The sequence below is a fragment of the Falco peregrinus genome, unplaced genomic scaffold (assembly GCF_023634155.1).
Source record: "Falco peregrinus isolate bFalPer1 unplaced genomic scaffold, bFalPer1.pri scaffold_29, whole genome shotgun sequence".
In the NCBI taxonomy this organism is placed as follows: Eukaryota; Metazoa; Chordata; class Aves; order Falconiformes; family Falconidae; genus Falco; species Falco peregrinus.
Genome location: NW_026599598.1, coordinates 974,843 through 1,002,386, shown reverse-complemented (window position 1 = coordinate 1,002,386; position 27,544 = coordinate 974,843). Strand labels below are relative to the sequence as shown.

Here is a 27,544-nt window from a genome sequence, read left to right as displayed (position 1 = left end):
CTCAGCAATGTGAAATGTCTTTACGCAATAATCCCAATACAGCAAATAAAATAAAACTAGGGAACATTAGCAGAGGGAATGTTCTAGGGCAACATTGGCAGATCGATTTCTCGCAACTTCCTTGAAAAGGGGGGTATCGATATTTGTTGGTACTAGCAGATACCTTTTCAGGTTGGCCAGAAGCCTTCCCGTGCAGAACTGCTAAAGCCCGGGAAGTGACCAAAATACTACTCCAAGAGATAATACCTAGGTTTGGAGTCCCAGCGGTAATGTCCTTGGATAGAGGACCACATTTTGTGTCCAGAATAGTACAACAGATCAGCCACCATCTAGGAATAGATTGGCAATTACATACCCCATACCGACCACAATCGAGTGGCCAGGTGGAAAAGATGAATCATCTAATCAAACAACAGATTGTCAAGTTAGGTCAAGAAACAAATCTAACTTGGCCCCAATCTTTGCCATTAGCTCTTACATGAATTCAGTCTAGACCAAGAGCAAAAGAGGGGCTTAGCCCATTTGAAATTTTATATGGACAACCCTGTGGGGTACAAAAGGGGATGTCTTCACAGATTGGTGAAGAAACAATGACTTCCTATATGGTGGCACTAAACAAACAATTAATAAGAATTGAGAAGCATGTGATGGGAACCCGCAGTAGGGGTCTGGATGGACCTGTTCACGATATACAACCAGGAGACTACGTATACGTTAAGTGTTTTGCAGATAAAACCCTGGAACCACAGTGGACCGGACCTTTTCAAGTCCTACTCACCACCTACACTGCAATCAAGGTTGAGGGACAGAATTCTTGGATTCACCATACCCGGATTAAGAAAGCCCCTGCAACTTCGTGGAAAGTAACCCCAGATAAAAAAGAACGGAAACTCAAATTTACTCGGACAAATGGGAACAATGTGGGTGGCAATTAAAGCTGCAAAGTGGGAAGCCTATGTAAACAGGCAGAAAGCCTGAAGCAGCCGTTCTCCTGAAGAATTCCCTTGCTGCCGAGAAGATGGTACACCCCGTGGCTCGAAGCAACCGAGTCGACGGGCAAGGCAGAGGAGGAACAAACTGTGGAGAAAAGAACCAGAACAATGGGACACTAAAGCAACAATGGCCGAACTTCCCCAGGACTGGAGTAGTCCAGGACACCATGTCTGAACTCCGGAAAAGGTTAGATCAACGTAAGAAAGATCGTGAGGCGGGCAGGTCATGGTATGAAAACTGGTTTAATATCTCACCTTGGCTAACCACTTTGTTGTCTGCTTTAGCAGGACCACTTATTATGTTGATTCTGGGACTTATATTTGGGCCTTGTATATTACGCTACACTTTATCAGAGAACGGTTTGACATAGCTAAATTGCTTATTTTAACTACGAGGTCTAGGGCAAAATATAAGAGTGTATCTATTAATGAGGATGAAGATTGTTGTGAATGCGTTATGCCACGTGAGAACTATGCCTATTGTAATTGTGAGGTATTACCTTGTGAGTGTTATGATAAATGTTGGGATTGTGGAAAAAGGTTTGTTTGCAGTGCCGAGAATGAAAGCAGCGTCTAATAAACAATAATAGGATAAAAAGAAAAAAAAAAAGGGGGGGATTGTAAGAAACTATGGACTAGGGTATTGTTTATTAAGATTTATGTTAAGCCCAATGTAAAGATTAGGCAACAAAAGATAAGATAACCGCCAGGTGTCCAGGATGCCGCTTGTGAAAGATAAGATAACCGCCAGGTGTCCAGGATGCCGCTTGTGCATATGAACGAAGGGTCAACACCTCCACTACTTCATGAACACAAAAGTAAAAAAAAAGGTATAGAAAGGGACTGTTTGAACTGCTCAGGACGGCAGTTGGCGGAGCGCAGACTCCCCTGTCGTCCAGCGCTGTTTTTGCTCATATTCTACTTGCTATAATTAATAAAAATTTTAATTGGATTATGATCTATTGTGGTCTCAATTTATAACAGTGGCCAAACTGGATGCCTCAAGGTCAGGGTTTGTCTCGGCGGGTAGGTGAAATTCCTTGGCAGCGCACCTGTCCGAGCCCAGGTGCTTTGTTCCACGAGTCTCACGTGCACAGTCCTGTAGCTGAGAAGAGTGACAAAGAAACCCTGCACAATGGCCGGTGCCAGCCACAGCTGTGCACGGGCAGCTTCCAGCCCTGGGCAGGAGTTTCCTCCTCTGGCTGTGCGGCGCAGGGAAGAGGTGGGAGCTGTGCCGGCGGCCAAACAGCCCTTCACCAGCAGCACGTGGGGAAGCCCAGCGGCAGCCGGCTGCTGGCTGCAGGGGAGGTGGTGGCTGCGTGGCCACCGTGTGTCGCCGTGCAGCCTCGTGTCACAAAGGGGCAGTGATGCGGCACCCACCCGGAACTTGTGACCTCACCTGGCCAGGGCTGGACATCCTGAGCAGCGGGCCAGTTGGGCCGAGCTGCCCGTTGGGATAACTCCTTCTTGAGCTACTTGCGTGGCTACCTCTTTCTAAACATTTCTCCTTTCCTGCTGACCCCTCCTCACCTTCCACCCTCTTTCAAAGGTAAGTTGGCTTTGACTTTTGGCACAGATCCTACAGGAGGTAAATCGGGAATAAAAGTGGAGGCCGCTCTCTGCCTCCCAACCTCTAGGCTGAGCTCTTCCACCCTTCTAGGCTGGCCAGACAGGCGCTATGGGGAGCGTTCCTCTTGGCTAATTCCTATGTCTTTCCCATCGCCTAGGCTAGGAAAGTGGGGAGGGGGCAGCCCGAGGCGTTGAGCTCAGCATAGCCTGACCCGAAGCCCACCTTGACTGATGGGTCAGGAAGGGAGACCAGAAACACAGCCCAGCAATGGCAACCGTTAAAGGAGCGGCCAAAAGGCAGTCACTCCTGCAGACAGGGTGGGCAAATGTGGGCTGGAGAGCCAGAGGGCTCTGCTGCCAACAGGCGCTACAGACAGTTAAAACGACCACTGGAACACGTTTGATGGTGACTGCTGGCCTCTGGGTTTTTTGGTGCTTGAATGATTTTCTTGAGCTCCGCTTCTTTCATTGCAACCAGGTGACGGGATTGGAGCTGATCTTCTTTTTCTGGACTGCGTCCGGACATCCTTTGTCAGCCAAAGCTTCCCGCTGTGCTGCTGAGAGGAGCGATGGCCGCAATGGGGAGCAACTCCTGTGAGTAACGGTTTCACCAGCAGGCTTGGCCTTGGTGAATCCCCAAATGCAATGGGCACGGCTGGTGTTCCATCCCGCAACGTTGCTGTGGGGACAACCTCAAGGGAATTCTGGGGCTTTTCCTGAGAGCAGCCAGGCCTACCCAGGGGTTTTGTGCAACAAAACCATCATTTCCCTGCAGTCGTTGCCAAGGGAATGGCTCCACCACAAAGGATCCTCTTTCCCCCGGAGAAGATTTGCATGGGCTGGCAGCAAAGGCAGAGAGCTGGAGCAGGCCTCTACAACCTGGGCAATACGTGCTTCCTCAACTCCGTGCTGCAGTGCCTGACGTACACCCCACCTCTTGCCAACTACCTGCTCTCTTGTGAGCACAGCGACTCCTGTGAGTACTTTTTGGAAGATCTCCTTGTCAGTCTGTTGGGCACTTCCCAAGGACCCCCAGAACCTGCCGCTGGATGCAGGAGAAAAGCAGCCCTTCTTTCTCAGCCACCGCCAAGGTGGTGCTCTTGGGACGCTCAAGCCTACAAGCCGCTTGGCCTATCGAGGCGTGTTTGCTGTCACAAAGATGCCTCTTTCTAGTGCTGCCTGCCGTTCCCTATTCCTGCATCTAACCTACATATTTGCTGGTTGCACAGAAAACTTCTGTCAGCGAGGCATCCCTCTCAAGAATGTTTTCTGTGTGCTGAGATGTCGTGGGCTTGCTGGGCCATTGGCACCTGGGGACGACTAGGAGACTGTCCTAGCAGAACTCCAAGGTCTCCATGAGGTTTCCCATCACAATGGCTCTTTGACTGACCTGACCAGCTTGCTTCCTTCCCTCCCTCCTTCCCTCCCTCCCTCTTCAGGTCAGCAGGAAGGCTTCTGCATGATGTGCATCATGGAAGCGCACGTTAACGATGCCTTGTCCACCTCAGACTGTGCCATCCAGCCCAGGGCCGTCATCAATGCCCTCTCACGTAAGTCATCTCAGCTGCTTTGACTTGCTATCCTCTGTTGGCAGAGGACTGAAGTACTACCTTCCTCTTGATTAGGAATAGGAGGGCATTTCACGCTTGGCATGCAGGAAGACGCCCACGACTTCTTACGCTGTACTGTCACTGCCATGCAGAGAGCTTGTCTGGCTGGAAGCAGCGCGTAAGCACAAGCAAACGACCTTTCAATGTTGCCCAGCGCTTTGGCCTCCTTGACGTACCCCATCAAGGAAAGCCTATGCCCAGGGCTTTCAGGCACAGGAAAACTCTTGGAGGAGATAACTCTCTGCCTTACCATTTCCTTCCAGCTGGGACATCTCTTCTCAATATACTACCATCGTCCATCAAATATTTGGGGGCTTCCTGAGGTCCAGAGGTATGTTTCCACAACTGTTGCTCTCCTTACACTTGCCTGTGCCCTGCTGTGTGTCTGTGAGAGACAGCTGAGCGTGGGGCTGGCTCGAGTAGGGATGAAGAGCATAAACGGGCACGGTCAATCGACTTCGCCTGTCGCTGATCATTTCCGTTTGCCTTCCAGTCACGTGCTGCAGCTGCAAAGCAGTTTCCGATTCCTACGAGGCCTTCCTGGATGTGCCTTTGGATATCCAAGTAAGAGGGTTTCTCACTGTGCTTCAAGTCGTCCCAAGCTCCTTGTGGCTTCCCAGAATCTGCGCAGCTGGCTTTGAAAAGTGCGCTGTGAACACAGGAGAGCTGTGGGGGTGGTGGGAAGTGGTATGGGTGGTGTCTTCCTGCAACGGCCGTGGCAGTGGACTCCTTGTAGATGCTGGCTTTAAAGCTGGACAAGCACGCATTATCCTCTCTGCACCCCTGAGGGACTCTCAGCCACCTTCTCTTTGCCCTCCCTCAACACCCAACTGGCTCCTAGGCTGATGGCTCGTGTTGTTTTCATTCCTGATGACCCTGCACACCATCGGTAGCTGAACTGAGCGGTGGCACGGTGAGGTAGCTCTTAATAGTGCCGGCCGGGAATCTCTGGGAAGGGAGGGAAATGTTCGGCATCATACCCTCTTTCTGCCTCCCTCTGGCCAAGGTTTGCAGGGTCACAGTGGATCTCCTCAGCGGCAGCTCCCTGGGTCTTGTGGGCAACTCCTCCTGAGTGCTTGGGCGAGGGCATTTCCACCAGCTCAGAGCTCTCCTTTCTCACCCCTCCAGGCAGCCTCATCTGTCACCGCAGCTCTGGAGGACTTTGTCAAACCCGAGCAGCTGGCTGGTGAAAACAGCTTTCGATGTAACAGGTAAGAGGATGACTAACACCAGATTAAGACTTGCAGCTGTGTGGAGATGCTGCGTGTCATCGAGCCTCAGGAGGTTCGATGCACAATCAGGAGGCACAGCTTTTCTTTCTTCCAGCCTAATGGTTCTGAAGAGCCATGAAATGGCGTGAGGACGTGTGAGGTGGAAAAGGTTGTCTGGCCGCCGTGGGGCAAGCTAGGGTGCATTTCAGCGCTTTTCTCTCTGCTTGCTTTCAAGCTGTGGCAAGAAGGTTACCGCCCTCAAGAGGTTTACAATCGAGCGCGCGCCCAGGGTTCTCACGCTGTGCCTGAAACGCTTTGATTTCTCCGGCAAGAAGATCGGCAAGGTGTGTACGCAATTGGAGGGCCACTTTCTTTCTCGTCCTGGAGCAGGAGATTTCCCAAAGCAGCACGCTCTGTCACAAGCTGTTCAGGTGGAGCTTTTGGTGTTCCCTTCTGGGGAGAGGAGAGCTCCTGTGGCAAGGCAAGCACATGCTCTGCTGCGACAGAGCTGCTCTGGCCGAGAGCAGTTTCCTGCCACCCAAGGCGTCACCTGCTGCTTCAGGGACAAGCGAGTGTTGACGAGCCCCAGAGATGTATTTCTACACAGCTGGGCCCCGGTCTTGCCAGGCTCTTTCACGTCGTATGCCAGGATCCCTTATGAGCCCTCTTGGTCTCTCCACAGTTTGTGCAGTATCCCCAGTACTTGGATCTCCAGCCATACATGTCTCAGGGAGCAGCAGCACCGCCCCTCTACACCTTATACGCTGTCCTGGTGCACAGCGGTGGCAGCTCCTTGGCAGGACACTATTTCTGCTACACAAAGGTAAAGAGCCACTTCCTTCATCTCGGGGACTATGTGTGCTGGGGAAGGCAAACTTTGGCGGCGCTCTTTCTGGCAGCCAAGGTTCTGGGGGAGAAGGTCTCCTGACCAGCTGGGTGGGATTTGCGTTGTCGGACTCTTGCTTGTGTAGTTTTCTGCCTGTGTCGTTCGAGAGAAACCATGCAGTTCATCTCCACACGTCCTTGCCTTTCTTTGACAGGCCAGCAATGGACTCTGGTACCAGATGGATGATACGTCTGTGGCTTACTGTGACCGCAACACAGCTCTCGGGCAGCAAGCCTACTTACTGTTTTATATCAGGTAACAGCCAGGACTAACAGCTGTTCAGAACACGTTTCCTTTTCAGGGTTTTGCTATTTCTCTTCTGATCCTCCTGAGTTGTTCCGTCCCAGGAGGCAATTACTACCCGCACCACTCAGGGCTGTCGAAGGTGACCTACCTGCCGCCAGTCCTTCCCTTCCCTTGCTGGGCTTTAGGCTGCTGCCCCCATGTAAACTGCTATTTGTCTGCTCTCTGTAGGTGGCTGATAGAGAGCAGAGTCCCTGAAGGGGCCTACAGGGAAGATGGGGGGGGGCGGGGGGGGGGGAGGAGGACAGGACTCCTGCTCAGGGAGCGTAGTGATAGGGCGAGGGCCATTAGTTTTCAACTTAAGGAATGTAAATTTAGATTTAATGTTAGGAAGAATTACTTTATGGCAGGGGTGGGGAGACCGTGGAAGTGGTTGCCCAGAGAAGCTGTGGATGCCCCCTCCCTGGAAGTGTTCCAGGCGCGCTTGGACAGGGCTTTGAGCAAGTCGGTCTAGTGGAAGGTGTCCCTGCCTGTGGCAAGGGACATGACCTAAATGCTCGCCGAGGTCCCTTCCAACGCAAACTGTTCTGTGATTTTACGATTCCACGAAATGGAGGCCATAGCGGGTATGAAGAGGAGGTCTTGCTGTGACAGGGGCAGAGTTGGTGGGAAGACCCCAAGTGAAGTCCCCATTTGTAGCCTGACATGTCTTCTCTCTGTCATACAAACCGCTCCAAGTCAATGAGTGAAGGCCAGTGGAGGTTGCAAGAGCAGCCCTAAGTGGACATCACTCTTTTTTCTTATTTTCCCCAGATGCTCTGATGGGAAATCTAGTCAACAGGCGTCAATGTCACCAGCACCATCATATGCCCGCTCCTTCTTTGGTCAGCAGCGGGGCGGCAGGCAGCAGGCAGACCCTGTGGGACCACGGGATCAGCCTGATTGGACTAAGGTAACTCTGGGGAGGTGGGTCAGGGCAGCAGATGGACAGCGGATTTCTTTCGGGGGTCTTGGCATTGCTCTCCTTGCCCCCACACACTGCAGCCTTCTTCAGAGCCACCACGCTGCTCCGTCTCAAAGCATCGCCCCTAGATCCAACCTACTTGTGTGCCTTCGGCCCCTCTGCCTTTGCAGCCCTCCAGGAGGGCCTCTGGGAGGTCTTTAGTTGTCGCCTCAGAGCGCTCTGGAGGTTTCCCACTGCTCCATCCCCTCCAGGAGGAAAGGACAGGACCTTTTCACAGCTCTCTTGGCAGGATATGGCGATGGGCATGGAGGACTCTGCAGAGGACAGCAGCTCCTGGCCAGGCGGGCTCAGCATCACCTCCCATGTGGACATGCCCTTGCATCACTCCTGCGTCTGTAGGAGGCTGGAGTCCTGCACTAGAGCTGCATGCCCACACTGCCATCCACCATTTGACCATGTGCTGCACACTGCGCGAGAAGACAGCCACCAAGAGGAGCACAGATTCAGCCCTTCTTCCCGCTGCCAGAGGAATGGTGCCAGGAAGAGAACCCGGAGCAGATCCCCGCAGCGCAGAAATGATCTCCACAGCTGCTTCGTGGAAACCACAGACTGCAAGCGCTCCACAGGGAGGAGGAGGAGACCTAGTCCTCCAAGTTGTCACCACACTCCCAGGGATAACACAGCTCCAGGGCCCTCCAAACGCAGCTGCCAGTATACTCCTGCACCCAGGGCTGCTCCCAGGGAGCAAACCCTGCCAACGCAGAGAGCGCGGAGCCGATCCCTGTGGCACCGCTATGATCTCCACAGGCAGTTCACAGAGTACCACCCCTCAGCAGCGGGGATGAGAACTGGTCCTCCAACACAGGACCGTGCTCCCAGCAACAACAGAACGCAATGGCCTTCCCACAGTAGCTCCCACTTGGCTCCCGCACCCAGGGCTCTTCTGGAGCAAGCCCTGCTCAGGCAGAGAGAGTGGACCAGATCCCTGCGGGCATGGCTAACATCTCCGCAACTGGTTAAAAACACACACCATTAAAACAAAACACACTCCTCAGGCCTATGCCAAGGACAAGCTGCCACCAATGAGGTTCATCTTGCACAAGGCATCACCATGCAGGAAATCTTCCAGACGAAAAGGAAACGATAAAATAAAGACATATCAAGCAAGAGCTGGCTAAAGGCTTAACTGGACGCAGTAGGGAAGGAGAGGCAAGCTTTTAACTGCCTGAATCTCCAAGAAGCAAGTGGAGTGTTGGAAGGTGTCTGAATGATCGAAGAGTAAGGGGAAGGGAAATCTAGCAGGCAAGCGCAAGGGCTTCTGTGCAGATGGGCTGCTGGAAAGGGGACTTCAGACGTGGCGTCCTTGGGCATGAGTGTATCTGCACGCTTTGGTGGTCCATTCTAAGTGGGGCTAGTACGGAGAAGGGTGACACCAGGAAAAGCCCAGGGCTGGGACCGCCAGGTGGGTAATAAATATCTCTGAACCTGTGCAGAGCCAAAGCTCCACTGCAGGCTGGCCAGCAGGTCCCTAAGGAAGGGATCCGTCAATCCAAGGAGCCAGTGAGCCACTCAGGTCCCCAGCCATCGGCAGCTCCAAGCCACCTCCATGGGCTTGGAGACTCCAGGGGCGATCACCCAGAGGCAGAACTGAAACCCATCGCTTGGCAATTACAGCCTGCCTCTTCAGGGGAAGCACTTCTTGTTTCCTCCAAGCCTTCCTCCTCCTGACGGCATCCTGTCCCACCATGCGGAAGGGCTCTTCTTAGAGATGTCTCTTTTGGGTTGGAATGCTGGACTTCAGAGCCTGCCTTCCTTGCAAGGAAACACGCCAAACACTAGAAAGCTTCAGGCCACTTTGGAGGCTACGCTCTGGCTGCTGAGGGAAGCAGGTTGGTTTGTTAGCTTCACCTTTGCCGGGGGCTGTGATGTGCCCGGCCCCACCATCCCAGCACCAGGACCACCCAGCCACCCTCTTGAGGCTCTGGGAAGGCGGGTGATATTTCCTTTACTGCGCCAAGTAGCTGACACAGGCTTTAGTCATTCCCTCTTTCTTGGCAATGCTTAGGATGGGCTTCAAAGAGGTTTAGTAAAACATTTCCCATCAAAAACCCTTTTGACAGAAAATGGCTTTTGGGCACGATGCAAACTCCTGTGGAGAAGAAAAGTTCACATCAAACCTGCTCAGCCGATGTGAGAGACCTTCATGAGAAACCAGGAGTTGTTTTCCTCCTCCCAACATTTTTGGCAAGGTACTGCTGATGCAAAAGGTTCTGTGTTGTCAAGGTGGACACAGGTTGGTGGTGGAAGTAATGGAGACGTTTTCATGTACTCCTGGGCCAGGAATCACTTGCGAGTGCTTGAATCTGACAGCAGCAGCGCCCAGGCAGAGCTGGGAGCAGCCCCTGGCGACATCTCTTGGCTTTATGGCAGTGTTTGCAGCCCCAGCACACGTCCCCTGCCCCCTGCAGAGATCAGGCAGGAGGCTGGAGGGAAGACTCCCACCGATGGCTTTTGCCTCCAGGCTGGAGCGCACTGTCCCAGGCTCAGGAGCCGCCACCTCCGCGCTCCCCTACCCCATGCTGGGGCAATAAGGCAGCACTCCTCCTTCTACAGAACAACACCCCAAGCTTACGCCGAGGATGAAACGCCGATTTCCTCCTCATGCAGGTTTCTCCCACGGCTACAGGCTGCCACAGGGCTGTAGGGTCGACGTTCACAGGTGTCTCGAATGCCAGCACAAGTGTGGCTTTTCACAGGCAACACTGCAGGGAGATTTCTGGAAGAGTGTATCAAACCACACATATTCATTTGCCTTTCGAGTCTGTTATGCCGAGGACCTGGCAAGGTCACTGGTTTTGCACAGCAGCGGAGATGCTGATGTAGCCACATGACTCCAAGGTCCAGGGGCTTGACAGGAACAAACCTCAACATCTCGGTGCTCACCAGAAAATCAAAGGAGCTGGCAGTGAAACCTTCCTTTGAGACGGCTACATGAAATTGCATGGCAGAAACGGAGAGGCAGCAAGCTTTGGACCAAGGAAGCAGCTCTCTTTGCCCGGGGGCTGTAGCAAACTGCCGTGTTTCCTCCCCAGAAGCTTCCTCCGGTCCCCGCCCTGCTCGGCACCGAGCCCACAACGTTGCACTGCCAGTAGCACCAAAGGCAGACAAGGGGACAGGAGCAAGGTGTTACAGTCAGTCTGGGGTGGGAAGATAGGTGCGAGCTGACCAGGGCAGGAATCGTCACAGCCCTTGACAGGGTAAGTCTCGGCCAGCAGGGCAATGCAGAGGAGGTCCTGGAACATGTCACAGCTGAGAGGACCTGTCCTGATGGCTCTCCTGCATTTTCTGGTGTGGGGCAGAAGACGTGCTCCAGGGCAGGCCTGGCCTGCTGCACCACGGGAAGGACAGAGCATGGTGGACCCCTCCTCCCAGGGCCGGCTGCAGGGCTGCGAAGGTGGCTGTGCAGGCAGGGGTGCCCAGCGCTGTCCTTGCCAGCAGGGTCCCTGCAGCCCAGGGGGCTGTGTGCTGGGGCAGGGGCTCTGCCACCTGCCAGGGGCAGCTCTCAGCCTGCCGCGGGGCTCCCCACAGAGATGCGGGGAGAAGCTGTGCATCGCGTCCAGGCAGGTTTTGAATGTCTCCAGAGAAGCAGACTCCACAGCCTCTTTGGGCAGCTTGTCACACTGCTCCAACACTGTCAAAGCACTATAAAAACTAGCTGGCTGCTACAAGGCTTTTACCATCATATGCCAGGTTAACTTCAATAAGTAGTTCCCACGCCTTGCCCCGGCACAGCCACCAGTCCCCTACAAGGTTTCAGAAGTTCATCTACGGGCCATGCTGTTTCTTCAGCCTCTTCAAGCCAGTCTACCCTGCTTCTCCCGGGGCCTCTCCTTGTCTCTCCGCCATCTTGGGAGGGGAGGGAGGGGGTGGGGGGGTGGGGAGCGGGTGCAGGAAGCAGCCACAGCTGCACATTATCCACGTCAGCCGCCAACACACCACCCCTGAAGCATGCCCACAGCTGTATATTATCAATATAATTAACCTGCCTTCATTCCTCTATAATTCCTCTACAATTCTCCCCCGGTTTTTTCTTTTCTTTTTTCTTGTTCTTCTTAACATTTCATTGTATTTATTTACGTATTTAACATGTATTTAAGAATCATCACAACATTTTCAAAATAAACTACTCATACAGTCCAGACAACTCGTCCCTGAACTCTTTTGTTCTTCTTTGTTGAAACATGTTTTACAAGTGTATAGGATTTGACCTGTGATGTGGTGTGCTACATTCTCAACTCTGGTGGGATCAGGAGGACTCACGGACACGGAATGCTCATTTGAAACCGGTGGGAACATTGATAATGTATGTTAAGAAGAGTGATGGTTGTGTACGTACCCATTTCCCTGAATATACTCAGGCAGGAATTCCTCTAGCTGGTATCCCCGTTCCGTTTGGGACTAACGGGAATAACTTGTGGCTAAGACCAGGATACGCTCCTTGGAACGAGACTGACCTCCAGACTTGGACAACACTGAATCCACACTTGTCCACTGTGAAGTGTGTTACTGCAAATGAAGCCAAGACACACGCAAATGCTCCCGCAGAGGGGGCGTGCCTAGGTGGGCAGCAGCTGAGGGCATGCGTGCTCAAGCACCTCCAAGTCCTTCCTGCCTCCAGGAGGTGGAGAGGTGGCCAGTGGTTGGCAGGCCTGGTCCTCTTGCAAGGTGGGGATGCTGGGGATGAGCAAGCACGTGGGCTGCAGCCACAGGCCATCCACATGCCTGAAAGGCTCTCTCACCCCTCTTGCTGGTCACCTAGTCCAGCTTCAGGTTCACTAGTGAGTTGCGTGCACACACAGGGCTCCCAGCAGTAGCTGGCCCGAGACACTGGGGCTTTCCAAGCGCTGGCTGCCTATGGCCTGTGTTGCCGTCAGCCTTTGCTAGCAGCCAGGCCAGGGGACCCACCGCGCAGCGGGTGCAGAGTGGGCCCACACAGGAGGGGCTTTGGGGTGGCTCTCCAGAAGAGGCCAGTGGGTCCTGTGGTGATCAGGCACAGGGCTAAGCAAGTAAAGCAGCCAGCGCTTTGCTTCTGTGTGCCTGGCTCCTTGATCCCCCCTTCTCTCCGTTTGCCGTGCTTATACGTGCCCCTCATCTTCCCTGGCTCCTCCCTTTCTCAGCCCTGCTCTCCTTGGCCAAGACAAGGCCAACCCCGCTTATTTTGCCCCACCGTGCTCCCAGGTTTGCCCCATCTGTCAACACACAGATGTGGCCTTTGGGTGCTCTTAGCTAGGTCCCCTTGCACTTGCGTGCCATTGCTGACGGGCTTGCCTGGGAACTGCTGTCCCTGCCAGAGTCCTCTCTGCAAAATGACCCCAAGCTCTTGAAGGTCAAGCAGCTGTGAAGCGTGGCCACCTCTGACGCCATTCCCCGCTAACCACCTGCCAAATGTGGTGCTGGAAGAGCAGCGTATCCCCAGCAGACAAGTTGTCTTCTCCAAGGACGCCTTCTGCCTGCTCTCCGCAGACCCACGGGAACCGGCAGCAGGTCCCTTGTCAAAACACAAAGCAGCCTTGAGCCCGCTGGCTTGGAGGCCCAGTTCTGGGGCCTAGGAAGCCCTGTGCGCCTCAAGCGCCTTGAGAGCAGCTCTTCAACTTTCAGGCAGAGCCTGCCCGCTCCTCCTCCTTGGGACCCAGTTGCTCCCTCCGCTGTGTTCCTTATGCCTCGCCACACAAGCCAGGGTGGCAGCAGGGAGCTGCCGCACCTTTCACAAGCTTTGAGGCTGCCATGCTTCAAGCCACTGCCCTCGCCCCCCACGGACCTAGCCCTGCTGCGCTTTAAATGCAGTGCACGTGCCTGGATCCTGCTTCTCTGCTGCACTCCAGCATGTGAGTGAGCAAGGCTCCCCCAGGCAGTGGCAGAAGGCAGACTCCTGAGACAAGGCTGATGCAGGATTTACCAAAGCCATGGACAGCAATGGCACGTACGGCTAAGAGCAGGAGCATCCTTGTCTCTCGAGAGCTTCACCTTGCTTGTCCTTGCCACAAATGCCCTGCTCAGTGTGCGCCCAGAACTGCAATCAGACTCATGGATAGCAAGGAGGACACGAGGCCTGCCAGAGGGCGTTGCTGTCACTGACATAGCCAGCGAGGACTGTGCTGCACCTGCATTTCACTGTTCTTTGTGCAGCAAGGTTGACACTGCTGGGCTACGCTTGGCTTATTTGGCTTGCCCAGCACCGTTGCCAGCCGCAGCCGTAAGAGACATTGGCTCTTGGACACCCAGGCATGCGCGTGCTGCCTGTAGTAGCCCCGTTCTCTGGCGTCTCTTTATTGGGAAGGAGCTGGTGGCATGGGGCTGCGGAGAGCAGGGCGGCAGGGAACTTCCCAAAGAGGCTGTGAGGCCATGCTTGCTTTTGTCCTGTGAGCTGTTAGAAGGCAGAGCTGGGAGCCAGGCGCCGCTGCCTGCCATGGGGCCTGCCCACCCTGATGGCGCAAGCAGGGCATTCCACAAGGCTCTGTCGGGGTGCGCGATCCCAGCTTCTGCCTCCACTCCTGCTTGGGACCCCTCCTATTGCCTCCCCTCCCTCCCCTCCCCCCCCGCCCCCCCGACACCACCACGCCCAGCACCCGGAACCAGGCACTCTGTGACATCAGTCCCACGTCCAAGGGAACCCCGGGCAACGGGAATCCTGCGGGCAGTACGTCAGCAGCCGTACTGGTGGCGACAAGCCCTCGTCCTTGCAGCTGCCACATGTCGCTGGCAGCGATGGGTTTTCTGCGTCTCCTCGTTGTCCTGCTGGCCGTGTGCTGTCCTGTGCACGGCACATGGGACAGCTGTGGGTAAGTGGCCCGAGGCTCTGGGAGGGAGCTTGGGCAAGCCTTGTGGGCTTCACTGGAGGGGGCCTGCTTGTCCCCCATGGCCACCCCCCAGGTTCCTGAAAGCCATGTGGGAGGCTCAGTGCCTTGACAGCAGCCAGGCTGCCGGCACAACTCGTCTACGGGCTGAAGCAGAAAGCGGGGCGAGGGGAGCGGGTTTTGGCCCCACGGGTTTCCTCGGCCCGTCTGGCCATGCCTTGTGGGGAGGGAAGACAGCTGGCCTTCAGCCGCAACGGCGCAAGCCATCCAGCAGCACAGTAAGGAGTTTCTGGTTACAGAGGGAGCTGCGGGCTTCGTCCCATGGCTTTGCACTACGGCATGTCGCGCGTCGTGGGTGGCACAGATGCCCAGCCAGGGGCCTGGCCCTGGATCGTCAGCATCCAGGCTCTCGTGGAAGGAGGCACGGCGCACATCTGCGGGGGCTCCCTCATCAGCCCACAGTGGGTCCTCACAGCAGCCCACTGCTTCATCGAGGTCAGGTAAGGAGGACCAGGGGTCGGGGCTAGCCCCACAACACTAGCAGGTGCCCTGAGCGCAGCAGCACGTGCTACTGCCGTCCCGTTGCCCTGCAGTACGCCCAGTGCCTGGGCACTCCGGAGCCCCGCCGAGGGGCTGCTCAGGAGAAGGCTGGGCTCGTGCCACTGCTTCCCAGCAGCCTCCCGCTCGACACTGCTTGAGCCCAAGGCACGCGAGGGCAGTCGCAGCCTCCCTAGCGCTGCTTGCCTCTCTCCCTCGTCGAGCAGAAGGCAGGGCAAGTGCCGGGCTGCTGCAGCACGTGGCTGCGCTCCCTCTGAGCCCTCTCTCCATCTGCCTTCCAGGCAGATCACCGTCTTGCGCGTGGTGCTCGGTGCTACCCAGCTGACTCAGCTGGGCCCTGAGGCTCAGGTGCGCGCCGTCAGGCGGCTGCTGGTTCACCAGCACTACTGGAACGTCACACAGAGGAACGACATTGCCTTGCTGGAACTGGACCAGCCTGTCCAGTGCAACAGCTACGTACAGCTTGCCTGTGTGCCCGACGCCTCGCTGAGAGTCTCAGAGCTGACAGCCTGCTACGTCAGTGGCTGGGGTGCCAGGAAAGCAAGAGGTGAGTGGCCCAAACGCAGTGGCGGCGCCAGTGCAAGCTTGGCCAGCTTGGGGAAGCAGGATGCGCTTCCTGACGGCAGAGGCGAAAGCCAGAGTCAGGCTGTGGGGGCGTAAGCCTCTCTCTTCGAGAGAGGGGCCGGCGCCATTGACCCAGAGCAAGGCAGAAAGGCAAGAGCGGTCCAGCGCCTGTCCGCATGCAAAGCCAAGCCCCGGGGGAGGGCTTCAGCCAGACGGGGGAGGAGAACTGGCAATGAGCTGCTGGGTGTTCATTCCTTTCTGTGCTCTTCACAGCTGGAGGATCGGCATACGCGCTGCAGGAGGCCCAGGTCCACCTCATTGATGCCAGGGTCTGTAACAGCAGCGGCTGGTACAGGGGGGCCATCCACAGCCACAACATCTGTGCTGGCTATCCGCAGGGCGGCATCGACACCTGCCAGGTAGGAGCGTGCTACAAGCCAAGCCCTGGCAGCGCAGGCAGCCCCGCCACAACCGCCCAAACGTGCGCCATCACGGCCTTTTGCTGGCCACTCACACTCCCATGGCTGGGTCCCCACCGCTGAGGGCCTTACCCGCCCCTCCCCATGGGCAAGCCCTTGCCCAGGGCCTGCCCGCCTTGTCCCAGAGGCCTGGCACACTGCCCAGAAGGCCCGCCCGGTGCCCCTGGCAGCCCACAGCTTCACCATCCCAGCCGTCTGACACACCTTCACCACCACCGTGAAGAGCGGTGAGAGCGAGCCCTGCCTTACAGGCCCACCGCCCCCTGCCAGGCAAGCTTCTACAGAGCTTGGCTGGCCACTGAATGCAGCTCTGGCAGGTGCCGTGAGAGAGAAGGAGCCAGCCACCGGGCTGACAGTGGCCACCCAACAACCCCTTCGTCCTCTCTCCTGTGCTGCAGGGGGACAGCGGTGGGCCTCTCATGTGCCAAGACAAGAGCGCCGACTACTTCTGGCTTGTTGGCGTGACCAGCTGGGGGACGGGCTGTGCGAGAGCAAGGAAGCCCGGAGTCTACACCTCCACCCAGCACTTCTACGACTGGATCCTGGCGCAGATGGGCCTGCGCCCAGCAGTAACCACTACTGCAAGGCCACAGCCAGTCTTCACCTACACCCCCGTTCAGAGGCCAAGGCCAAGGCCAAGGCCAACAGAATCGAGCCGGTTTCCACCCTGCCCGTTTCCAGTCCAGAAGCTGCTGGACTTCTTCACTCGGCTGCAGGAGCTCCTGCAGTACCTAAGAGCGAAATAGCTTGGAGCAGCACGATGAGGAGCATCCAGGGCAGGCTGCAGCGCACAACGACCGTTTCCTGCTGGGGCAATGCCTGCTGACGAAAGGCAGCCTCAGTGACAAAGGCCTGCTCTGTCCTGCCCACGCTCCTCGCAACGGCAGAACCCAGCAGGCTGCCTTCTTGCAATAAAGTGTTTCCGTTGGCATGGCTAACCACGCGCCAGTGCACTGCAGTCTCCTGTGCGAGGCAAGGACTTCCAGAGCCGGCACCTGCCGAAGGAGGCAGGCTGCCAAGTCGGGCACAAAGGGTCACCGCAAAGGGCTGAAGCTCTGCCTGCTCCGAGAGAAGCATGAGGGAACAGTGGAAGGAAGGAAGGCAGGTCATAGGAGGGCTCAGGGCCTTGGGGGTGGCAGTTGGAAGCAGAGAATGCCTTAGGCTGGCTCCTGCTGGCATCCCTGTGGGCTTCTGTACGAGGCGCAAGCCAGCTTGAAAGTGGCCGCTCAGGGCCAGCTGGGCTTCAGGGGAAATCCACGAGCTGGGGCCTTTGCTCACGCCACGGAGTTCCTGGGCTTCCCCAGGCTGCTCTGCTTTCACAGCTGCACCATGTTTCCAAGGCCAGGCCTACGGCTGCAGTGGCTGCCGGGAGCGCCATGAGCTTTGAGTGGGAGCAAAGAGGCTGCTGCTGCTGCTGCTCGGCAGTTGCCCCCCTCCCTGGCTGCCTTCTGGCTGTAGTAGCGGCCACGCTAGAGGAGCAACCGGAGGCCTGGGGCATACCAGACCCCTATGGAGGGGTGCCGCGGGGACTCGAGTGGAATGGTCGAGACTAGGGGACCGGGCCCCCAGTCCGGTGTCTTTTTGAGGGCTTGAGGCTCTGCAGAGGGGTCTGGGGTGCAACGAAGGCCTCAGAAGGGGGCCTGAGTGGACTAGAGAGAGCCTAAGGCAGCCTCCGGGTAGCCAGGGGAAAGGGTGCCCAGTGCCAGGTGGCCTCCACAGCCATCAGGGACCTGGGCACAGGCACTGTCATGTGGGGAGGCAGGGAGCGTGGCATGGGCTTGTTGTGCTCATCATCTCCTTGCCCCTTTGCGGTGCCTTGATGTTGCAGCTAGCCCAGGCACTGCCCCCCACCAGCACCGGGACCCTTGCACAGCACTCCAGCTTAAGATCACTGGCACCGGCTGCCCAGAGAGGCCCTGGAAACATTCCAGCACCACCTGCACATGATTTTGTGCAACCTGCTCTAGCACAGCCTGCTTTTGCAGGGCGTTGGACTCGATAATCTCCAGAGGTTCCCTCCAACAACGACCATTGTGTGATTCTGGGACTCGTGGCACTTTGGCTGAGGAAGAAGAGGTCAGGATCCTCAGGCCACCCGACACCTGACTGCCTTCCCAGTGTCTGTCCAAGAAACCTGCCAGTCCTCACTAACAGAAGTTGGACCTGCACACGTGGGCTTGCACATGTGCATGAGCACTGCAGGGCAACAGCCTTCTCTCTCTTCCCCGTCCTCTACTGCAGGGCGAGCGCAGATGTTCTGCCAAGGGAGCACCAGTCTGCACAGGCCCTGCTGCTGTCGCTGTCATGCAGCGGCTCTTCTACCCCGGGCTCCCGCTACTGTGTCCCACACCACTGGCCTGGTGTGATGGCAGAGCCAGGGGCACTGCCCGGTCTGCACCTTCCTGGTCCATCAGGGCAACCTGGGTGCCAGTGAGGAAGCTGGGAATTGCCCTTGGCCAGGCCCTCTCCCTGGAGTTGCCAGAGGAGGAATTCCTTGTGGATGGCAGGGATGCCAAAGCATGAGGAATTCCCCATTGGACGGCAGGGACAGTGCGTAGAGCCCCATCGATTTGAAGCCAAGCCCAGCAGCCCCTCAGCCATGGCCACGGTCACACAGAACCTCACCGAGGAGCTCATCCATATCGTCCAGGACACCCTCATAGTAACCAGGCAGTACCAAAAGTTTCTGCAAGTAATGATGGCCAAGTGGCAAGAGGCGGTCTGTAGTGGGACACACACCACGCTCACCACCACCCCACAGTTCTCTCCCTCCCCCGCCACCAGGAAAGAGGAGCAGCAGGAAAGAGGATCAGCTCTATCCAGGGCTGCTGGAGCCCAGAGGGTTTTTCCAGGGCCTTCGAGTAGAGCTGCTGGGGGCAGATGTGCACATGGAGAAGATGGCAGATGGGGACAAAGGCCAAGGGGAGGACATGGGGCCAAGCAGAAGCAGCCCTGTGCAGGTGGGCAGAAAGAGCCCAATGGGGATGAGGAAGAGGAGCCCCATGACTCCAGACAGAATCAGCTCCATGGGCCTGGGCAGCACCATCCACATGGGGCCAGGCAGCAGCACCCCAGCAGAGCCCAGGCCCCAGCACCATGTCCCCATGGGCAGGGCACGTGGGCAGGCAGCCTCAGGACCGTGCCGGGCAGGATTGTGCCTGCAGGAGGGCTGCTCCCAGCTGTGGGGCTGCCCAAAGGCTTGGTGGAGATGCGACTGCCGGCACCACTGTGTCTGTTTCTGCAAGCCCCCGTGGTGGCAGCGCTGCTCCCACAAGAGCAATGGGTTCCCCTGCCAGTGGGCAGCTTGCAGGGTGCAGGGCTGGGAACCCTCTGGGGTGCACCCCCATCTGAAATGTTAAATCTTGCAGGAGCGGTCTGCAAACTAGGACCATGCGTGGCAATCAGTTAGCTGAGGGGAATGTGCTCGAGCTTGTCTAGACAACAATTAACATGATGAGGCATGTTTGCAGAGCACAGGGGAGTGGGAGACGGATGGCGCCAAGGATGGCACCATGGAAAGGTAACACCTTGCTGTTAATTGATGAAAGTGTCCTTTGTCATTAACCACCAATCAGGGATTGCCTCGTATGTAATTCTTAGCTTAAAGAACCAATCTGTTTAAAGCACGCAGCTTCTGAAAACATATATAAACTCGTGATTGTGTACAATAAATGGACATTTGCTTGCATCAAGCTGCGTCCCGTCTCTTCATTCGCCACAAAATCTTTCCTCTATCTTGGTGCTGGGGCTCATCCATCCATCCCGCATCTGGGGCTGTGTCACCCTCAGTGCCTGAACCCAGTGGAGATGTGGGCGCTGCTGGCACCCACAAAATGGGACATGGGGGTGTCTGGTACCACAGTGGCTGTGCTAGAATGGGGGGACCAGGCTGGGCTAGAGAAAGGGGCCAGCACGAACCTTATCAGGTCCAACAAGTGCTGAGTCCAGCCCCTGGGGATGAACAAGCCCAGGCCCCGGCACAGGCGGGGGCCACCTTGCTGGAAAGCAGCTTGGCAAAGAAGGTCCTGCTGGGCTCCTCAATGAGCTGCCTGCTGGGCAGGGGATCTGTGCCCCTTGCAAAGGGAGGAACTGGTATGTATTGAGACCCCACGGTGAATCCATACACCACAAATAGAAAGGCATGTTATCCCCAGGTTGGCATATTCAAATGGCTAACAAATGGGGTATGGGCTTGGTGCCTTAAACATTTTTGTCCAATCTAGATAATAGGGTTGAAACATGGGAATAAATCCCCCACCCCATCAAAACACTCCCCTCAGGAATTGTTTGTGAACCATTTGCTGTGAATCGTGGAATAGAACGATGGAGCATGGCATACCCCAGACTTGTGAACCCTTATTCCAAGCATGTGTCCTTGTTGGGGTTTTCAGGCACCAGGGTTTAAACCTGGAGATCCCACCTGTTATGAAAAAACTACCAGTCAAGGAAACACATTGCAATACGCAGTTTTGCTTACCCACAAAACAAAATGGAATTTTGTGTGGGAAGGAAAAAAACCAAACTACGACCCATCAACACGCTCCACTGTTCGATATCCAGCCCCTCAGGGTCCTTTCTGAGCATGTTCAGATGGGAAGATGTACTTTGTACTACCTACTTCCTCAAAATTATTTACATATGCATAAGGCACTTGGGTATGTCACTTTGATCCTGGGGGCCTTTCTTATGGTCTTTAGAGATCGTTAGTGGTCAACAACTTGGTGAACTTCAGCTGAACTTTCCTGGGGCACCTGCACCCTACTTGTTGTTATAGAACTTCATTTCTTCTCTGTGCTATATGGTTTTGGTGGCAACACACCGTTACCCCACTTCCCTCGTCTATTGGTATAGCCCAGGTGCCTCAGAAGGCTTGCCACCCCTTACTGAGCTTATGCAATAGGTTGAGTTAATCATTGCTTTAGTTGCAGCCTCTCCTAGTGATTCTTTATAACTTCATCCCATCAGCGAGGAGAAGCGTCCAGCTGTGCCACTGAAGGCAGCAGCCTCGAGTCACCAGGCTGCTCCCTACAGGAAGCAATCCCGACTGCCTGGATCTCGCCGCTGACAGGCTGTATTTAAAAATGAAGTGTTTTCCAGCAAGGGAAACAAGGCTTGAGCACTCATACTCCGGCTGGTGACTCTCCCAGGCAGCTGCATATTGCCAGTCCCTCAGCAGGGCAGGTGTAGCCAGGGCCCTGCCGGAGTCAGCAGCAAAACACGCTAGCCCTATTCCTGCAGGAACTACAAACGCCGGGGCGGCTGCGGGGGGCTCTGCGAGTCGGGGTGCCTGGTGCCTGTGCCCAGGGCATGTGCCGGCACCTTTCCCTCCTTAGCTCTCAGCTCACCCCCAGGGCTGCCCCGGCTGGGCCTGACTCCAGCTGCTCCGGGGGCCCGGCACACCGGGGGGTTGGAGCCTCCCCACCGCACCCCCAGGCAGCCAGCAGGCAGCAGACATCCCTGCGCTGGCCTAAGGGCCTCCCTTGCCCCACGGCCGGCCACAGGCCCCCCTCAGCTGGGACACAGCCCAGCCCAGGCTGTGCCTGCCCAGACCAACATGGCTGCCAGGAGGCTGAGGGTAGGCAACAGCAGCTCCCAGCATGCCCCGGGAACAACCTGGCTGTGGGATGGCCCCGGGCCTACAGCTCCCAGCATGCCCCGGGAACAACCTGGCTGTGTGGCAGCCCCGGGCCTACAGCTCCCAGCATGCCCCGGGGCACACCTTCTCCCAGCAGGCCCTGGGGTGCCCCTGCCCTGCAGTCGGGCCCTGTGGGGACACCAGCCCCCAGCCCTTGCCCTGCAGGCCCCACAGCCACTGCCCGGGGCTGCTTGAGCACAGGCCCAGGCCCTGGAGCCCCCGTGGGGCAGGGACGAGGGGGAGAGAGGCACCGAGTGACAGGGAGAGGTGGGTCAAGGCAGTGGGGTGGCCGGAGAAGGACAGGAGGCATCCAGAGGGGCAGGGGGAGCGGGAGGGGCTAGGCAGGGATGGAGAAAGGACAGGGACTGGTGAGGAGCAGGCAAAGGGTGGGAGCGGGACAGAGACAGAGGGGCAGGGGGGTGCCGGAGGGAATGCAGGATCAGCAGCAGGAGAGAGGGACAGGGAGAGGAGCGGAGGGGCGGGAAGGGGGACAGAGGCACAGACCAGCACAGGCAGGGCGAGGGGACAGGATGAGCAGGCTGTGGCTTTGGCAGTGGGCGGCAAAGCTGCTTCTGTGGGTCTTTCCTTTCCCCCTCTGCCCTTATCCCCTCCCCACCCTTCCCCTCGGTGAGGCTGTGTCTGTGGTGTGCCTGCTCTGGCGAAAGGAGCTCCTGCACCAGCCTGAGGGCAAAAGAAGAGGGGCAAGGAGCGAGTTGTCGCAGTCCTTAGTTTGCAGGTTTAATGTATTGTCCCTGTTCAGAAAACACAGCGTGTATGTGTGTCAGTGGTGCCGGCAGATTTTTGTTCTTTACAGCAATTTCTTTAAATACCAGACTTCATGCAGAAGTTTCACACGGTGCTGTGCTTCTAGTAAACAGAATTGCTTTTATGCATGCTGCAGTCTGGAGGTGGCAAGTGCCAGGTGAGAGATGAAGATGGAAATGAAAGCAAGTGACGCACATGCGGTGGTGATCCTGCCACAAGCATGCTGTGTATTGACATGGGAGAACGCTGCAGGGACTCTCAGAAGTCAAGGTTTTCAGTGCTGTTTCTGTATTTGAGACCCAAGGGATGGTTTCCCTCTGCATGCGTTTCTGTGCAGGCATGTGCATGGAACATGGGTGTGTCTCTGTGCCATAAGTGGGACTGATGGCAGCTTTTCATTTCATTCCAACTCAAAAGTAAAGAAAGACTGTACCTGCAAAAGAATTCAAACAGCCGTCTTTCTTTCCCAGAATGAGCATAGAAGCGTGGGGGAGCAGTTTGCAGGTTCAGAACTTGAGCCTGCTCTGGGTGGTAAACCCTCAGGAGAGGAAAGAGAAACCCCACTTTTTTAACTACAGCTCTGCTTCCCTTAATGTGTCTTCTTGTTAGATTGTGTTGGTGGTTAGTTTAAAAGGACATGATTAAACTGTGCTTGTTTATCAAGATATTTGAGGGTTATTTACTGTCTTAAATCCACTTACGAGTGGGGCACTCTGCTGCCCTGTGGGCAGTACAATGTCAAGACTGGTAATTTTCCTTTTCTTCCCTAGTGTACGGATGCATTTATGAAGGCAAGTGTTGGGTCTTATTGGCGCCGCACAAGAAACCAACGTGTGATACCCAGACATTCACTGTTAGAAACAGGAAAAAGCTATGGGCCCTTGCTTCAGATTCTGCAAAAGATGTACCAAGGCTGAGGAAAATGGCAAAAAGGGAAGAAATGCCATAGCATAACTTTGGGATGGCAGGTGAGGTTTTCATCAGTGTTCCTCAAATGTGGCAGCCTCATTTTGTTTGCGGATGTGGTGTTGAACTCAAACTACGAGACTAGTTTCCTTTATTGCGGGTGATACTATAGCGCACGTACCTTTCATGTCCCAAGTGAAGTTGCCAAGGCTGTAGTGGAACTTCTGCAGAACCACCTCAAATTTTCCTTAGTGCGTCATTTCCTTCAACAGTCAAGTCCAGGTCTGTGGCATACAATAACCCCTCCCCCATTTGGGATCTGGATGTGGCTGATTTTTAATTTAGACTTATCTGCTGTTAGAGATTTTCTTTTTTTGGTCCAAATAGGGAAATGCTGATTATGTGCATTCTTTTGCTTTTTCATAGTGTTGTTCCATGTTTAGTCATTTGTTCCTTACAAAAATAGTGTATGGGTGTCTATGAAGCTGGAGGTGTTTACGTTCTTGCGGCTGAATGTAGCAGTGGAGCTATCTTGCTGTATTTAAATCAAGAGGTGCGTAATGTAATTTCACTTAAAATCTGGTCTCGGTAGGCAGATCCTACCCTGACAAGCATTTAAAAAAAAAATAATTAAAAAAAATCAAATCTGTGAAGAGGTATAGGTGGAGCACCTGAACTAGTGCAAGGCAGGAATTCTCTCTCTGGTATCCACACATTGCAGAACTGTTGCCATCATGACCTTGAAATAGTGAGCCATTAATGTTAACTACTAGCAGCTTGTGAACCTAACAGTCAAGGTAGAAAATAATGTCCCACTGCCACCTTTTTTTATTTTTCTTTTATGTTTTAAAGTTTCTGATTTGATACTTTCTGATGTATTTGAAACCTGTGTCATACCCTGTGTAGTTTGTGACAGGTGTGTGGCAGATGGGACTTTTCTGCTTGGAGAGGTGGTGAGATGGAGAGTGGAGAATGGTTTTATGGCACAAGTGTAAAAGTATAAAAAGGGATTAAGAGGCTTGTGTACCTTGCTGCCAGTTCAGTGGCATGAGAATTCCTGTAATGACAAATTCCTTCTGGCTCTGAAGGAATGGACATGCCAACCTGCTGAGTTTCCACCCAGAGCAACACTAGCAACGGATGTCGTTCCCAAATGGTGAGGTAGTTATAAGCTTCATCAGTAGTAGAAGCTGTGGAGAAAGTCGCGAATCGTCTGCCGTTCTGCAGGTCAAGTGCTTGGCTCTTTTCTCACTAGTGTTGATTTAAGGGTACGTTGCTTATAAATAGCACTTGACCTTTGTAATTCTTCATACTGCTAAGTTCTCGGTGCCATAAGAGAACCATTGTGCTGTGAAGGCCCTGTAAACATACGGCAATGTTTGTGTTTATCCATTTTGCCTTCCCTTAGATGATGTTCTTTTGTAATTTGAAACCTTAGTGGCAGGATTTGGGGCTTTATCCTGATCAGCCATCTAAGGGCCAGCTCTTGGCTGCAGCTGCAGCATAAGTATTCAGGTAGTTTGAGCACCAAATGAAACTTCCACTTGGCTGTCATTTTGGCTATTCCCTTCCTCTTAATTTTTATATTTTAATTAAGAGTTTTAAGTATTTGGCTTCCTTACAGAAAAAAAAAACCCCAGTGCTATCCTTGTCCTGTTATGATAGACCCCTAATCTAGAGGGCAGAAAGCTGAGACCACCAGGAAGACGTTGAGAGGAAGGGGAAGAATGTTAGAGCCATGAGTTGGGTGTTCTTCAGCTGGCCAGATCTGAGGAGATGGAAAAGGTGCCTCCCAGGTAGCTAAAGGGAGGCACAGGAGAGCAGCTGGGAGCCAGAAGTGTGGTGTGGGCATACGGAAGTGCTACACTGTGGTGTGTCAGGCAAATTATTTTCAGGAACTTTCATATTTGTTGTCATTTCCCAAGCTCCTGAGGTGCAGGAATGCTGGAGGCAAGAAGCTGCCAGCATCAATTATGTGGAGAAAGAACACTTCTATCTCCATTTTACTTTCCTCACTTCTATGTTTTGGTGGCAGGGCAGTAAAGACCCGGACCTGGACCCTGACCCTGACCCTGTGAGTACACAGGCAGCTTGTGTGGCCAGTGCCAGTGCGGTTCTGGCACAGAGGATCAAGCGCTTCATGCTTCAGAGCTGTCAGGCTGATACTCTTCAGCACTCAATGACGCTCTAAATTACAGCTAAAGGAAGAGAGAAATATTGCTTCAGAGCTTGATAATGTTGTTCTGATCCATCCTTTTGCTTGTTCAGTGGCTACAGAAGGGAGCCACTGCCTTGGTAGGAGCATCCATTGAGTTCTTCCTGTGTGATATTAGAAAATCATTGTGTCTGTTTATGCATGAGATCATTACAGTAGGTGTTTTGAAGATGTTCACGTGTGGTACATCAAACCTTTGCCAGTAAAATAGTAAATCCATGCAGTGGGGTCTAAAGCACGCAGATCCAGTGCAATCCTCCAAAGAGCTTTGAAAGTCTGTCCCCGAGGGTACAGACCTGGCTGTTGGTGATTCTGTTGACCTGCCTTTTATAGCAGGTTGCTTGGAGAAGTTGCTATGTCAGAAGTCGTCTTCTGCGGGCTGGATGCTGCAAATGGTAGGATGTTTAAGGAAGCAAATGAATAACCTTCAGACTTGGTTTTACTCTTTTAACAGATTGTACACAAATGGGAGGCCTGAGCAGGCTGCTTTTAGCAGGGGAACGTGACCTGACTGCACAGGAGGCAAGGAACTCCCTTCTCTCGCTGACCATGAGCCCTCAGTTTCAAGGCAGATCTGAAGAGGAATATTTGACCCGTGGGAATTGCAACTTCAGATACGTAACTCAGGTGGGACCGCCGTGTGTGCCCTGTGATAGGAGCCGTGTATCCCAACCGTGAACGTAGAGGTTGGGCCCGGTTTTTAGCTTGGTTCAGTATGAACTCTGCTGGCTGATTCTGTAATCAAGGGCAGGCAAGTCTGCCCCCTGAGAGGATGTTGTCATGGGTGGAAGGGTTGAAGTGCAGTGACTGCATCAACAAACAGGTGGTTTGAAAAGTCTTTTGGGCAAGGGTCTGGTACGCTGGTGTAATGCCTTTTCCCTTTTACAATGGTGTCCAGTAAACACAAGTGTTCCTGCATGTGTCCAGTAGCGCAGAGACCTCTGTACTTTCTTTGGACTGATTGTTGTATAAGATCTGGGGGTTTTTGGACAGCTCTGAAAATTGTTCAAAAGGTTTCTTGTATGTTGGATGAAATGGGTCATCACTTCCATAAACCTCTAGCCTGTAAAGAAGAGCCGTGGAAGTAAGGAGATTTTATTTTTTTTCTCTTTTTATTGTCACTGGGAGGAAAAGCAGTGATTAACTATTGACCTGTGATACCCCAGATGCAGGCTGTGCAGTGCATTTGAGGTGGATTACTCCTGTACTGCCAAGACTGAGCCCAGACTCCTCAATGCTTTGCACTCTGGCAGTGGAAGTCCTTGTGCAACTGTGGGTACTGGCTTTCTGTGCTGTAGCGTGAAAAATACAAAGCACTGGGGTTAAGGTTTGCAGAGAAGTGGGAAAAAGTTGATTATTTTGTGCTAGGAAGAGAATGTCCTGTACTTTTCAAACTTTGAATGTCTCCACTTGGAATTTAAAAACTGCTTTTAACTCTGCTGCTATGTTTCAGTGGGCAGGAAGGTGTCTTGTAGTTACAGATGATCCGTTCCCTTAAGAAGGATCTTTGCCTTCTGAGTTGAGCTTTCTTGGCTTTACATGAAAAGTGCCTCAAGCTGTACGATTTCAGATGGCAGTGAGGGAATTACATCTCCGTGGGGATTTAGAGAGAAATCCAGAAGTATGTTGCCTTATCGTTTCAGTATATGAACTTTTCTAAACAGGATTTGCTGGGTTTTGAGCAAGAGACCCACTTCCCACGTGCCTACATAAACCCCGTTTTCTCGGACAGACACATGCATTATGGTTTGTGATGCAATATTTACTTGATTCGTAAGCCGTACTGTGCTGTGCTCTTCTGGGCTTGTCGTAGTTCTTTGAAACGCAGCCCTGCGCATCAAAGGGGCAAGCTGTGTGATCTTCTTCCCCCCACAACACAGAGCAATGTAACTGTCATAAGTACCGGCAGAACAAAACTAGTTGAGGGATTTGTGGGCTGCTGTTCGAATCATGGTGGGCCAGGAATCAGCCCATGCTTACTAATACGTTTAATTGTCCTGCGCCACCTGAGGGGCAGGACAGTGTCAGGGCATTTTCCCAGGGAATAAAACTGGACATGTCTGATTCTCTCCGAGGGTCCCCTATGTAAAAAA

The 27,544-nt window shown here is 54.3% G+C and overlaps 1 long non-coding RNA gene across 1 annotated transcript; it reads left to right on the top strand.

The window, feature by feature from the left end:
* The first annotated feature begins 22,383 nt into the window (after positions 1-22,383).
* LOC129783340 (uncharacterized) lies at positions 22,384-26,148 on the top strand. Its single transcript, XR_008745253.1, has 3 exons — positions 22,384-22,487; positions 23,101-23,298; positions 25,906-26,148. It is a non-coding gene; the product is annotated as an uncharacterized LOC129783340 (long non-coding RNA).
* Positions 26,149-27,544: the final 1,396 nt, after the last annotated feature.